The following is a 14,453-nucleotide window of genomic DNA, read 5'->3' on the forward strand; positions in this document are numbered from 1 at the left end:
GGTCTACTCTTAGGCCACTTCCTATGTGACATACTGACTCTTGTTTTGAACCAATCCTTCCTGGTTGCAGAGAGATTCTTCTTAAGTACCCCAATTCTTAACTGTTTAGAATATAGCAATGACAAAGACATGTCGTGTTCCCCTATAGAAATTGGTAATTTGTCTGTAAATGGAACTAAAGTTGTCGCCCCAGTAAATCCCTGAGCATTCATGGTAATGCCCGACATTGAAGATTTTCCCTCACGGACCCATGAACGAGTCGCTCCTGTGTCCACAAGAAATGAATACGTCTTACCTCCTATCGTCACCTTAACCCTTGGTTCCTCTTGGGGTTCTGGTGTTACAGATAGTATTGAACACATTAGGTCATCCTGTGGGTTGTCCTATTGTGGGTATAATTTCATTCCTGTGCCTGTGAAAGGATTTTTTCCTACCACAGTCACACTCCCCAGTTTTGGTTTGACTACCTGTGTATCTCCTGTGTCCATCTGCCACAGTGATGCGCCTGTCTGTTGCATAGGAATATATTGTATATGTTGGGTGGGTGCCTTTGTATTTGCATAAGTGCATGCTGTTGCTGCCCCTGTAATGATTGCGTTTGCATTTGTACTTGTTGGAATTGCTGTGGTTGTGACAGTTGGTGCTTGCTGAAACTGCTGTGATTGTGGCGCATATGCCTGATTCTGCTAATCTCGGGCATATCCTTGTGAATCTGTGTTATATTGTGGAGCATATCCCATCCTCCCTCTTGAATATTGCCAATTCTGCTGTGGCATGGCTGCTCTACTTCTACATTCTCTAGCCATGTGCCTTAATTTTACACAATTCCAACATATTAATGACTGTCCACCAGTAAATCCACCCCTTCCTTGAGGCTTTGAAATCCTCCTTGTCCTCCTCCTCAAGGCCCATTCCCTCTGACTCTTGGCATGTAATCATACCAGTTCTGATCTTGAACAGAGACTACATTCTTTAGCTGTGGGACCTGCATTACTTGTGCTGTGCTTCCCTCATTACTTGTCAACACTGCTCCTTCTATGGCAAACTTTGATAATTTTTTCTGCACCAACTTTGCTTGCTTTCTACCCTCAGTTTTCTTCTTATCTTTTTCTTTTAGCATTCTGCAATAATGCACGATTGCCACTTTTATCTCTGACCATGGTTTTGCTTCTATTCCCACCTGTTTTTTACTGCCTCCGTACTGGTTCTGGTAGTCCCTGACATAATATGTGGTAAAATAACGCTACCGTTTTATCCCACGCTTTGTGTGTTTCTGCACTCCATCTATCCTGAATAGCCTCTCTCATGTTCCTAGTCATTATTGTCCAAATATCCAATGTGTCTGGATATTGTACTCTAAGCGCTTACCATAGGTCTGCTCTACAATTATTGAATGGTGCCCCATCATGCACTGTGTTTTGCGCAGTTACTTTTGGATACCCTGCTCTTTTTCATATGTAATCAGATCTCTCCCCTAGGATGGCTGACAATAGGCCTTTTATATCGCCTGTAGGTAACATAATTCCTGACGTCCTTTTCTCCAATTCCTTAATCTTTTTTCCGGCACCGGAAGTCAAACTTGGCAGTGTGCATTTTAAATTATCCTTATCCATCTGGAGCCATGGTATATATTGTGGTCGACTCCCTCCTTTCTCTAATAGTAGGAATTGTGAAAACCATGATCCTTTGTCATACCTACCCACAATCCTTGTCTTCCTCCAGGGAGCATTATCATCGCCTGCTTGTTTTATTCCTGGCAATGCCCTTAGTCTGCTCAGATAGGGCAGGGACGCATCCTCTGTACTATGCGGTTGTTCAGTATATGTAATTGGTTCTGGTGTTTTTCTTATAGGGGCCTCGAGATCCAACCATTGTACCCATTTATCTACGCTTGATTCTCTTGAAAATCCATATGCGTCATCTTCTTGTGTCTCCTTCTTTTTTTCCTTTCCTCGTCTGACATCTTTATACCCCAACTCGTATGGTTATTGTCCTCTTCTGCATACTCAAGATCTAACCCACTTAAGGATATAGTCCTATGATCATTTATTCTGACATCATCTAAACTTCCTCCTGTTACCCTAAAGGATGCTCCTTGTTCACCCTCTTGATTTCTGTACCCTTCCTTATCCCTCATTTGTCTATATAGTCTCCCCATTCTTGTTCCTATACTCTTTGTATCTTCTTCTCTCCATTTTGGCATGTCTAATTGTCCTTGCCACCTTTCGTGAGATGCTTGTGACCCTCGCTCTTGTGTTTTTATGGGTATCATGCTCCTACGGCATAAATATTCAATCTCATAATTTTTAAATCCCCTGCTTCTGTTCATTTCTTCCTCCCTTCGGCTTATTTCCCTTAATTCCTCTTCCTCTCGCCTTCTTTGTAATCTATGTGCTTTCAATCTTTGGGTTTCTACTTCTTCTTGTTTCTCTTCTTCTAACCTCTCCTCCCTTTTTGCCTTGTGCTTTCTTCGCTCTTCCCTTCGTTTACATTCCTTGTCTCTCTCTTGTTTATATAACTTATCTTCTTCCTTCTCTTTTGCTTTGTTGTGTTGTTCTTCGGTTTCCTCCCTTTCGCGAACTCCACCAATACTGTTGTTGTCTAATTTGAGTAGTATTTGTCCTGCCATCCATTCCTTCTGTACTATTGTTGTACCATTAATTGTATCTGTTATTCTCCTTTGTTTTTCTGCCTCTTGTTCTATCTATATCTGTATATTCTGTCTATCCTTCTTGTCACGCTGTTTACTTTCATCGCGTGTCTGTATATATTTGCATTCTCTACTCTTAGTCTCATCTTCTGTCTCTTCACTAGTATATGCAGGGGGTTTGTATGGTGAATTAAAATACCCCGATGCTGCTTTCAATTCGTTTAGCAGGTAAAACCCCTCCTCTTTATTCTCTACGTCTTCTTTCTCGGAAGGGGAAAGAGGAGATGAAGGCGTTAATCCATTCGGAATTGGTACTGCATAATCTTACCTGTATATCTTGGCAGATTCCTGCACAGGTGTGTGAGAGGTGTCTCCTCCATTAAGACAAGCCAATTCAGGCTGTCATTACTTACTCAATTTTGTTCTCTTACTTCCAAATTAATGAAATATATTATTTCAATATTTTTGAGTAGGCACCATCAATCGCCACTCGTATTCCAGAAGATCAGGATATTTCTTCGTTTATTATTTTTTTTAACTAGATGTGTTCAGCACTATTTTTCTAACTCCTTTGTTTACACTTTCCATTAATTATTTTTATATCGTTCTTGTATTTGTAGTATCTTTAGACTGTCTTCTTTACTTCTATTTTGGTTTTGTCTAATTCTAACTTTTTTATAGACGTCGATCCTTTGTCAAAAAAGTGTAATGAAACAATAGTTTATTTATTTATTTATTAATCTTGCACTATTCTTTCTTTGTTTTTGCTGTTCGTTTTAAACAAATTATCTTTTATGCAATCATATTGTACCCTTTAATATATATTCCCCTTGTACGTATGTCTTCTCCCACTACCTTGGTGGGTGTATTCTCCTCTCTTTTTATTTACCCCCTCTCGGAGTTTGACACTCACTCTTCTACCTGGCTCTGCCAGTAGAAATCCTTAATGCCCTTTCTGTCTCTCTTGAGCCTGTGAATTCGAAGTATCCTTATCTCTTCTTCTTTATATAATCCCCAAAAATCCAATTATTCTCTTTGCCTCTTATTTACAACATGACATGACTACAATCCCTCCCCCATATGCTTTTACCAACTATGATGGTCTACTTACGTCTGGTACTCAGCTCGAGTTCCCCGACATCGACTCTCCCGTAATCAACCAGTTCGCCTTTCGTCCATGGGTGGGGACCGAACAGGAATTTCTTCAAAGGGGAGCCTGTCGACCATATATCAATCAAGTGATTTTGGTTTAGCGCACCGTTCACTGCAGGGAACTCCATGCTCGTCTGGCTTATGGTGGGAGTCGTCGAGTGTCTGTGAACATAGGTCTGGCTTCTAGGTCTGGGCTCTAGGTCGAATATACCAGAACCATCCACACTGCTACCAAATGTGCTCTTACACCTGGAAGCATTTGTTGTGCTAGATGGAATTACCAATAAAATACTTCGGACCCAATAACAGAACAGACTCAAAGGAGATGGTAAAATCCTGATTTAATCTTAAGTAAAGCAGGGCGAATAAACACTCATCAATTCGACTCATGCAAGATCACACTGTTTTATAATTTATTTGTAGCTTATATAATGCTAGATGAGTCATCTATGATGTCATCATACGTGGCAAACTTCAAAAACTTATCGAGGGGTGGGATTGGATTAGGGGATCATGTCTACTTATAGAAAATGTGCCTGTTAATCCTTCATTTGTGGTCTCTGTTCTATATGACACACCCCGAGATACTTCTAATCCCATGCTTTAGGGTACTCGTCATAGCAGAAAATGTGGCAGCAGACTAATACTTTGCAACATTGTATGTAAAGGTGCATGTCAGGCTTTTCTAATTGGTTGGCAACCCAACTCCAACCGGCTTGTTAGCAGCACGCACATAGAAACGAAACCAAGGTGGTTGGAGATACATCAGCTTGCTCTTTGTTTCCCAATTAGGCCACCCTCTCGCATCGGTAGCCCTCATGCCAGTGCCTTCTGTTGAAGACTGACCTTGCCAGTCTGCATTGTTTTGGGACATTCAAGGGAGTGTAGATACACCGCTATCTTAACTCTAGCCTAGTGAATAGACCTTGTTTGCGAGCTCTCCGTCATGTGTTACAAGACCGTGAATTGGTCCATATCGACAGTGCTTTTAACATTATTTGATTACATTTTTGCTGGGTACAGTTCTCCTCTTAGCCTTTAGAGACTTGCTCACTCTATCCCAGATTGACTTTATGCATTTTTAATTGCCCAATATTTGGCATCAGTAAAAGTTCTTATTCCTCCTAATCTTTGGGAAATATGTCCTTACGCATGGTCTGCTCGTAAACTTCCTTTGTGCTTTTCCTTGATCTCTCGAAATAGCATCCTTGGTTCAAAGCCAATGTACTCCTCTATTTCAAAGGAAAACAGTTTCTTCGTCTTTCCATATTAAAACTCTAGGCTCGTATTTTGGGGTAGTTGGGTTGATTGACATGAGCCGTTGTCCATCTTGTTCTGATGGTAGTCCTAAACGTTGAATATATATCTCTCATAAGCAAGTTTCTATGGTTTCTTTGTTCCTTGCGTTTCAGCGTATTTACAGTTATTGACCAGTGAACATTTAATTCTTATTTGTATTCATTAATACTGCATCTTGTAGTACATGTTTCTCTTAGTATTCCAATTACATCGTCATTCTTAAGTATTTTCATATCGTTTCAACATAGGTTAATATACCTTTTTTTGGACATTTGTTTACTGTTATTAGACTTTGTTTAACGTACATTGCGCACTATTTCATTCATGGCTGCTTTCTGACAACTCGGCAAGAGACATCCTTCTTAATAGGTTTCCTCCACTGTTTCAAAGTGAGGGTATCTTCTGAATGGCTGCCTGAGTGCATATCGTTTTTCATATAGTCGACGTGATATGATAAGGCATTTATAATGCGCTTATACAAGGCAAGGAAGAGGGAACAGAGGGAAGACAGACAATGATCTTACTAGGCCAGGTGAACATTGAGATCACGCAAGTGCAGGGGAAGGGGAAAAGTGCAGAGGGGACGGGGAGGGGGCAGAGCAGTGCATGTGATTGACTATAAAAATAAATAGAATATATAAAAGCAATAATTAAAGGTGCGGCCAGCTGGTGGAAAGTGCAAGGGTAAGTGCAGACATCAGGTGTGTAGTGCAGGTAGGGGACTGTAGGGATACAGAAAACAGTCCTCAAGCGTGGGGGTCGCCAAGAAGGCGGTGCAGGTGTGCAACTGGTGGGGGACGGGACCTGGGTCCGAGGTCAGAGGGTAGCCAGGTGACCAGTGCAGTTACAGTTTCAACCAGGAGTTTAGCAGGGGACAGGAGAAAAAGCCAAAGCAAAGAGGAAGGTTTTGAGGTGCTTACAGAACTGGAGATGGTTCTCCTCAAGTTTCAGGGAGGCAGGAAGGCTGTTCCAGAGGGAGGCCCCAGCCAAAGAAAGAGATCTACCACCAAGTCATTGCTTGGAGAAGCGACTGACCCTGAGGGAGTTGGAGGCGAGTAAGCGAAGAGCACGAGAAGGAAGATATTTAGGAAGAGAGAGTTGAAGATATTGAGGTCCCAGAAGGCCTTGTGGATAATGCAGAGGGTTATGAACTTAATCCACGCAGCAACTGGGGGCCAATGCAGAGATTTCAATCCTGGAGAGATACGATCCTTGGGCTTGAGGCCAAGGACAAGTCTTGCAGTCCTGTTCTCGATGAGTTGCAGAGGGCAGAGAGTAGAAGCAGGCAGATTTATAAAGAGGCTGTTGCAGTAGTCCAGCCTACAGAGAACCAGAGCTCTGGAGACAGTGAGCTTCTGGGGGAAGGAGAGGAAAATAATAATATCTCTGAGGAGGTGCAGCTGGTAGTGTGACTTCTTAGAGATGTCAGAGATGCGAGGAGAGAAGGAGAGTGTGGAGTCAAAGATAACCCCAAGGTTTTTAGCCTCGTGGGTGGGAACAGGAAGAGGGCCAACAGAGGCCGGCCAGAGAGTGACAGGAAAGGAGAGAGCAGGTGTGCCGATGAGCGTCTCGGTTAACTGGCATTACGGCAGAGATCATTGGTGGCGCACCACTCCTGGATGGCAGTCAAAGAGGAGAGAAGGAGAAGAAGTGGCAGAAGGGAGCCTGAAAATAAGTTAAGTGTCATCCGCATAGCACTGAAAGCTGGGGCAGAGAGCGGCAATGTGGTGGGCAGGAAGTGCCAGGCATTGGTTAAATAGTCAGGGAGAGATGTTAGACCCCTGGGGAGCACCACAGGTAGAGGTAGAGATAGAGATACAGGAGAGGAAGGACCCAGGTTGGACCTGGGTATGGCTGGTAATACTTGGTATGACCATGATGTGGTATGGCTATGTACGATAAACTTGTGCATGGGTTCCCAATTGTGGCTCCTCATCTGTCATTCCAAAAGGAAGGGGGTGGAGGGGCGTTGACTAGGGAGAATGCGTCCACTTGCCCCTCTACAAACGGTTTACAAAGACTGGGGGATGCACACTGTCTCAACTTCATCCCGCCATTTTTTCTAGTCTGCATGATTCCTATACACAGGTATGGTCATTCTTAAAAGCACCAGTTCTCCCATTGTTCACTTTTTGTCTTTTTACTTTCGGGGTTGAGCAGGTTTCTGCTTAATCAAATCTCACGTGGTTCTAAAATTCATTTACACCTTTAGATCCATGTGCAATTACACAAACTGTTTCATGCCAGACTCGTTTCCCAAGTGCTGGCTCACAGCCTCGGCTTGCCGGCGTTCTCGTATAGTCTCTTGAACGCGCCTACGCATCTCGCTCGCGTCTACGTGCTCGCTCACGTTGTTGGCCAGCTTTAAACCACGGCTTCCTTCATCTGCATTGGGCTCTGCTTTCCACATGGGCCGGTATGGTTCCACACCACCACAGCTTTCTTCTATACTCTGTGTGTCACCTGCAGGCAGCCATGTAACTGTGCAGAGTGCAGCAAAATTTCGCCTCAGTGGTCGGTGTGGCTGGAGCTAGTCAGGGTGAGTCTTGGCAGGGCCCCGGCTCGGGGGCCCATCTCAGAGACTACTGGGGCTCGGCTCGAGCTAGCCCCAGCCCACTTAAAGCCCTGCTTGCATTGACAAAACTATTTCTTCTTGACACCTATATCTTTTTTTAAAAATGCACCACCTTGACCCTTCTATCCCCACCAAATACCTCCCCATCACCACGGTCACCTTCATCCCCAAAATCATGGGCAGAGTTGCATACCTGCAGATCCAATCCTTCCTGGAACTTCACCATGTCCTAGGAACCCTACAATCAGGCTTCAGCCCCAAACATGGTACAGAAACAGCCCTCTTACACCTCAAAACCCAGCTTGATGCAGCCAATGACCAGGGCTCCCTCTCACCTCTCACTCCTCCTATTGCTCGACCTCTCTGCCGAATTTGACCTTGTGGATTAGGATAACCTATGCCAAGCACTGTCCACTTCTGCCCATTTCTCGCCAGAGGTTGCCAATTGGATCTCCTCCTTTCTAGCCAACAGATCATCCTGTGTCTTCACAGGGGAGGCAACTGTGTATCGCCCACACTTCACAATGTGTATACGAAACCTCTTTTCAACCACCTAGATGCTCTTGGGGTTTCATATACGAACTATGCAGATGATACACAAATCCTCATACCCCTACAGACTCCTGCTGCATCAACAATATATACGAAACCATTAAGCCTTGAATGGCTGCACACAGCTAATGCCTCAACGATGACAAAAACGAGCTTCTCATCAGCGGCCCAGCAGCACGCCTATCCAAACTACACGATACCTACAAAACTTTCACCATAGATAGTCATAAGATAGCGGTAGCATCGTCCTTCAAAACTCTCTGCATTTACCTTGGCTCCTCACACACCATGACCCGCCAGGTCAACCACTTTGCCGTCTCCTCAGGGTATGCAACCAAACGTATCAACGCCAGCAAACCATTCCCCTCCCAGATTCGCCTCGAAATTGCCCAAGCCCTTATAGGATCCAAACGGGATTAATGCAACTTGCTACTCTGCGGAACATCATAAAGAAATCTGCACAAACTCCAAACGATTCAAAACAATGCTCTTCGAGCTGCGCTCGACATTTAAAGAGATGCCCACATATCAGAGGCCAGAAAGTCGGTCCACTGGCTCCCAATAAAGGACAGAATCAAATTTAAGACGCTTTCCCTCACTACAAATGCATCTCCAATGAGGCACCCCAATACCTTACTGACACTATCAAACAAAACTCTTCATCCAGACCTACTAGATCTGCCTACAAACACTGTCTAATCACACCTCGCTTCAACAGGAAAAAAGTGGGAGGCGCCAGCTGTACAGCCCGTGCACCAGCTCCTTGGAACAAGTTCCCATCTCACCTGAAAAACAAATCTTCTTACCACGCCTTCAGGAAACACCTCAAAACCTTCCTCTTCAACTAAGCACTGAACCATCGCCATGTACTCCTGCCTCCTTCCCTCTATGCAACTAGCGCCTACATGACCTGGGTTTTGTGCGCTCCTACAAATGTACAAAATAAATAAATAAATAAATAGATGAATACCTTCCTCCCTTCAGTTTCTTCGGATCTCCTGTCACCATAACAACTAAAGCGAAAATCCTGGGTGTCACCTGGGTTGGGTGTCACCTGGGATGCAGACCTATGCACGAACTCCAAAATTAAGTCTCTTAAGAAAATCCTCCCGTCATCCCTCGAGAAAATGATGCTGTGGTTGTCATCTTTCTGGTTAATTCATCCCTTCGTTATGCCAACGCCCTTTATGCCAACCAGCCTGCATATCAATACAAAAGGCTCCAGGTGGTTAAAAATGCTTTTGGCCAGGTCAGAGCTTCCTTCCATAAATGACTCCTCATTTCACTCTTCCTCGGATATGATCACTGACGGTGAGTAAAAAACGCATCTCATTTAAAGTGTTTTATTCTATGTTCAAATGCCTTTGCGGTTTTGCTCCAACATATCGTCAACCAGCCAACCTATCCCTTTTCTTCCCTCCCCCTCTTAAACTTCTAAGCACCAAGCACTAAATAATTGTGTGGGTGCACTATACAAACATGTAAACAAAAATAAATACAATGTATATGGGAACCGGGGTCGATAGTTATGATTTGTAAACCTGTACCAACATTAATTAAAAACAGGATTGCACTTGCACCCCAGTCAATCAGTAGGCATTAGTGCAAGACCACACTGCTAAAAAAAAATAATGGTGCTGTTTCTATTCAAAAGAAACACTGGCCACACACCTTTCAACAGTGTGGGCGGCAGCCTCTACTTATTTTGAATCCTGTCAGCCAGTGAGAGGATTTTACAATGAACATTATACAGATCCCTCCAATACCCAACATGCATTAACCCATGAATGACCATGTCAGTACATCCCTTCTCTAAATATGTCTGCCCTAGATAGATATTACACTACAGCCGTCACTACTGCAGTCGATGAATTGTCGTCAAGGGCTACCTACCCCCTTTTGCACCCACTCCAGAGCTATCATTTCTTACGGGTATCCCACTGAATACCCATCTTTCTGTATCTGAGTGCGACACTCTTTCTTTTTAATCTCTCCTGACCTATATTTCACCCTATGGGTGTTCTCTTCCCGTGTATAGCAGCAGCGAGGCTGGAAATGCGTGAGAATCTAAAATCCAGAGACTTCCCCCACTGCCACCCCTCCCCTCTGCAGGCCGGCAATGCCAGTCAGGCTGTAGGAACCTTTGTGCCTCGCTCGCAGCCGGAACTTCTGTGTCAGGCAGCGCGCAGCCCGGAGCCTGAAAGAGCGACACCGAGTCAGAAAAACGGAGCGGTGCATGGCAGCGACAAGCAGCCAGGTGAGACCGGGAGAGGGGCGCGCAGGGACCCGAGCTGAGGGTGCGGGGGGCACGGTGAAGGCCCAGCAATAGAGGGGCGCGGCTTGGCGCCCGCCAAAAGGAAAATGAGGCCAACAGCAGCACCAGAGCCCGGGCACAGGGGCCGAGGGTAGGCGTAGAAACTTGGGTCTGAGTGGAGGGCAAGTGTGAGCCTGCGTGAATGGAATGCGGTGCGTGGAATGTGTGTAGGTTGGTGGCCGCGGTGAGTGGGCAGTGTATATGTTGACCGGATAAATAATTGAACTTAACCTTGAGCTGAAAGGGGGTAGAGATGGAGAAGGGCCGGCAAGAGGCTGCTGGTGATAGGTTGGGGCTTGAGGGACAGATGATTGAAATGTGAGGAGAGAGGAACAAGGGGTCTTCAAGAGCCTGGGGGACGCAGGGTCGAGGGAGGGAACATATGGTGGTTGAGTTTAGGGCTTAGGTGAAATACTGGGGTGGCAAAACGGTAGTGTTGAGCGGATTAGAGGGTAAGGGAGAGACCCGTGGGCGAATCCATTAGAGCTGTCACCCTTGGAAGTGGGATGAGGGGGGGACTCGTGCAGGACCAGATAAAAAGCTAGCAGGGCTCTGAGGATCGCCGTGCTTTTCTTCAGATACTCGTCCACGCCTGCTTTTCATGGAATTCTGTGGCATGTAGTTTTCTAAATTTAAAATGGGGAAGACAAAAACCTAGAAGTCCCAGAATTCAAAGGGGGAAAAACATTAACGGATGACCTCACACACCCTTGAGGTCTGTTCACGAATGTGCGCTGAGAAGGGTGTACTATTCAGCGGCAGTGCTGCTTAAAGAATAACGCTTCTGCAGTACCTCAAAGTTCATTTGCAGTGGCAGGGTACTGTTAGCCAAAGTCTATTCTATAAACTTTGTTACAGTAGCAACATGGCTTCTATATATCCAGCAGAAGTCAAAGCTAATAAAAATTCCCACTGGAGGAGGCTCACACTGCTGGTACTAACATTAGCACTGGCACTGTTCTTTTGGAGGCTTGCACTCCTGCTGTACTATAGCACTAACTAGGCAGTGCTAATGAAATATCACAGTGATATTGTTTAGAGCAAACAGCCTACGGGCAGGACTCACACTGTTACACTTATAACGCTGACTTGGCACTCCTTCAGTCGATTAAGTGTGATGCTAAATTGAAAATCGAAGGGGGGGGGGCAAAGTTTTGACACCATTGTGCCCCAGATCTCGCATACAGCAGGCAGCCCTTTCATTCAAGGCTCTGCGTGGTTAAAACCACGGGCTCCTTGAATGAAAGGGCTGCCTGCTGCATGATGAATCTACTCCGAAACAGGAGGAGGGCTGGAGGGCCCGAGCTCTCCTGTTGTTTCAGAGTAAAGAGTCCTCACGCATCACGAAGCCTCATCTAAAAGGCTTCAGACTGCATGATGACTCTTTACTCGGAAAAAAAAGGAGAGGCTGGGTCCTCCAGCTCTACTCCTGTTTTGGAGTTCAGAGTCATCTGACAGGCATGTAGCCGAAGCCCAACTGCCACTGGCTGTCTACAGAAGTCAGTACTTCCAAAGTGCTGATACCTGCAGCAGTCCATGTAACTGTGCAACGCTTAGTCTACACGACTGCCTGAGGTGTTGGCATGGCTGGGGCCGACAGGGCCCTGGCTCGGGAGGGATCAAGGTTCAAAGCCCAAAATAGGAATGTTCGTGGGAGAAAAGACTGAAGATTATTTTTCCAAAATAACCTTATGTCTTTTCTCCCCTTAACATTTCCAACTTTGCCCCCACCCACACCCCTACTCCCTACTTACCTTGCTGCCGACTAGCTGTGTCCCTGGAATGCCTGTTCCCTTTCACTTCCGTGATCAGGAACCGGCTCCGCAGGGTCCTTTACTTTTTTCCCCTCTTTTTTTCAGGACCAGCTATGGGGGACACCCCCACAGCCCCCACTCACAATATAGTGATCAAGGGTGCGGGGGACACCCCTGCAGCCCCGCCACCGAATGGGGGGTTCGGTCGAACATTTTGGCCGTTCGGTATTTTCAAACGGCCGCAATTCCCCCAAATATCCCATTCAGACTTTTGAACTCAGTCTTTTTACCCGATTCCGCTCGAGGGCCCTTTCTGGAGCACCATCTAACCCTTGCCCACTTAAATCCCTGTCTTTTATCCTTACTGTACACACATTTGATAATGTATGAATGACAATATTAAGTAGGCATTACTGAAGCCCATTATTTCTTCGATTTGTGTGCCAGCATAGTACACTTAGCCTACGTAACTAGCATTAGCAGATGTGGCACCAGTCATTCCAATATGGCCACCATGAAGGAGCATGATGTTGCTTCAGTTCTAAGACCACGCGATGGTCTGACGTTGTGCTAGGGTGCACAGTTTCAAGACGGGCTCCACGCACACAGTAAAGGAGATCCGAGTGGGTATGGAACACGCCAGAGTCTCGGGATATGGAGTGCAATCTTGTAGGTAACTTAAGAGAAGCACACCTGATGTGTGAATGGGGCTGTGATTTGAAAGTGGGCATTGATATAGCTTTTATAGTTGCCTAAGGGGGCGTATACAATCTCATAGTAGATTGTAGCTGGGATCACTAAGGCGCACTGTGAGCCGGTGGAGAATAGCAGTGTCGCTGCAGACTCTAATAACCAAAACGCTATCCACCTGCGGTGTGTAATGTATTGGCTTAGGTACTCTGTAAGGGTGTCTGAGACTACCTAGAGTATGGGTGTATGCGGGGAAGGGCATTGGGCTTTTGCACTGGTCGCCTTATCGTCGTGTTGTTGGATATATTTTTCCCTTCTGTAGATGGTAAAAAAATCGATGGATTTCATCCTATATGAACACCATTGGGAGAATGTTTGGAATAATTATTGGCGCATGTGACATTTCAGTGGAGGTGGGTTCAGCATCCATGGGGTTGAGGCCTAGGTCTTCAAACAAAGAAACACGAATGCCTTTTGAATTTAGTTCCTTGTGAAGTGGGTTTTGCGCTTGGTTTTTGAGATGTCTCCACTATTCTCTGTTTAGGTTGCATCGCAGCCACCCTTGAATGCATTTTGGACGACAGGAGATATTACCCCTTCCAGTTGTGGAAGGTGATTTTCATTGGTCCTGAGGAAGGTGATGTTTTTGAGGTCACTGAAACCGGTGACCAGTACTTTGGACATCCTTTTTTGACTTGTGCCTTGTTGGATGCTGCATTGAGTTTTATATGCGCTCACAATCCATACTGTATGGGCCAGTATAGAACTATATGCACACATTCACACAATGGGGCTCGTTTAATAAAAGAGAAGAAATCGCCCCCCTGAAATGCCTTGTGGGTACGGTCTGTGACATTCTAGCCTGTTTTTTGAACCTAGTAATTTCTCGCTGATTCTTGTCATAGTTTGGTGGAGGTATAGCTGGTTCTCCTGCTATCCCTGTTAGATTGGTGATGCAACACCATTACCTACAGTTAGTCTTTTACCCAGGGATAGTTTAGTTCTTCCTTCATGAAGAGTGATAGTGCACGCTGTGGATTAAAACATGTTCAAAATATTTTTCCTTGTCATCTGGATGTGTTACAGTAGATGTTGTTTGGTGGCAAAGACGATCATTGAGAGTTGAACAGGGTTCCTTGTTTATAGTGGTAGCTCCTGGTTCATGCTTCATATCCAGGAGCTGCTTTTAGCTCCTGCTTATCCAATCTCAATTTCGATCCCTGGATGGAACACTATTTCTGTGCAGGGAGGACAGACCTTCATTCATTTCAAAAACAAAAACCTGGAGTCCTATACCACTGATGCCCTGTCCATATCCTGCCCACCCACATTTTCTTTTGGAAAAAGGCACCCAATACCCTGGAAGCCGATATGGGCAGGATTTGCCTGCTGCAATAGTCTTCCCACACCTTCATGTGATTGGTGGCCAATTACATGGAGTTGTGGGTGGAGTTGCTGGGACAGCCG

General features: G+C 45.3%; 1 protein-coding gene across 2 annotated transcripts in view; it reads left to right on the plus strand.

The window, feature by feature from the left end:
• The first annotated feature begins 10,329 nt into the window (after positions 1-10,329).
• The window catches only part of EXTL3 (exostosin like glycosyltransferase 3), a 450,609-nt gene continuing 446,485 nt past the window's right edge, over positions 10,330-14,453 (plus strand). The window contains exon 1 of one of the 2 annotated variants that reach the window (XM_069605697.1): positions 10,330-10,485. The gene's annotated coding sequence lies outside the window, so the exon portion shown is untranslated. Of the gene's footprint in view, positions 10,486-10,508; positions 10,634-14,453 lie in introns of those variants that run through there. The other variant, XM_069605698.1, reaches the window with a different exon arrangement.

The sequence above is a fragment of the Ambystoma mexicanum genome, chromosome 4p, assembly GCF_040938575.1.
Source record: "Ambystoma mexicanum isolate Mex_15411 chromosome 4p, UKY_AmexF1_1, whole genome shotgun sequence".
NCBI lineage: Eukaryota > Metazoa > Chordata > Amphibia > Caudata > Ambystomatidae > Ambystoma > Ambystoma mexicanum.